Source organism: Austrofundulus limnaeus, unplaced genomic scaffold (assembly GCF_001266775.1).
Source record: "Austrofundulus limnaeus strain Quisiro unplaced genomic scaffold, Austrofundulus_limnaeus-1.0 Scaffold370, whole genome shotgun sequence".
Lineage (NCBI taxonomy): Eukaryota > Metazoa > Chordata > Actinopteri > Cyprinodontiformes > Rivulidae > Austrofundulus > Austrofundulus limnaeus.
In genome coordinates this window covers 79162-80460 of record NW_013952772.1, presented here as the reverse complement: position 1 = coordinate 80460, position 1299 = coordinate 79162, and positions in this window count along the sequence as shown.

Here is a 1299-nt window from a genome sequence, read left to right as displayed (position 1 = left end):
TGTGTGTGTGTGTGTGTGTGTGTGTGTGTGTGTGTGTGTGTGTGTGTGTGTGTTGAAGTAAATTATTAGCTTTTAAACATCAGTGAAGGCTGCAGGGGTGTTTTTCAGAGTGTCGTCATGCGTTGTTAGCGTGTTTGTACGTGTTTGCTCAGGTCCGAGGGGTAAACACAGGATCGATGGATGGAGGCTGTAGTAAGAGCTCCATGTGCGTACGGTCTGTGTGTAACCGGACCGGCCCGTCTCTGCCCCTCATTAGCAGCCAGGCTGTGGACACCAGAGGCCTCTGAGAGGCTCATGCAGATGAGCCGAAACCTGAGGAGCTGAGCCAGGGAGGGGGGGGAGACGTGCTCTGTACCTCTGCTGAAAACTCACTTTTTAAACACTTTTCTGTCACATATTCAGGAGATGAGTTAAGAGAAAAAAGCTGGAGAGGAAATTTTGATTTTGTTTATTGTTTTCCTCCACATTTGGTGTAATCTAGCTTGGTTTATGTGCCACCACAGGTTGAAAATGATCGTGTTTGTAGCAAAAAAAAACAAAATTAAAATGTGCTTGTGTGTTTGATAGATTTGGTCAGAAGACTAACATTGATTAGTCATCATTAGTCATCAGTTTTATTTTGTAGTTTCTTGTGTTTAGTGAATTAAACACATTTTTCATGTCTTCATCATCAATGTTTTCTCTCAGTCTGTCCTGTTTTCAGCTCTTCGTTACTCACCTGTCCATCATTTGTTAACATCCCTCTCACCTGCTCATCAAGTACTTCTCTCTTACTTCACATCAGACGTGTTTCCATCCAGTTTTAATGCTCATTTTGAGCGAACTTATAAAATTTCGCAACAAAATAAATACACATCAGACATGTTCTCATCAACGTGCTTGTGTTGAATCAACCAGGCCACACAAAGTGTGATTACATCAGACGTTACATGTCTGTAGTAAACAGGAAGTGACCTCACAGGGACACGTCTCAGGACGATGGAGAGAAGTTGTCAGGAATGTGTTGCTGCTATCAGGAAAGTTGTAATTATTCTGTCATATCAGCTGGTGTTGATGATGTTCCTGCTGTCTGGAGACGTAGAAAACGAAATGTGATTCTCTTCAAGTTACAATTATATCCAGGAAGACCCCGACAGCAGCTCGTGGTGAATATTCACTGTGTCAGTGTAAGGAACCCTCTCCTCTATGAGATTAATACCAGCTTAACCCCATAAAGTCATGTTCCACAAGATCTTGAAAGATATGAAATCAGATATGATGAAATACCCCTCCGGTCATGAATCGGAAAAGAACTTGTCA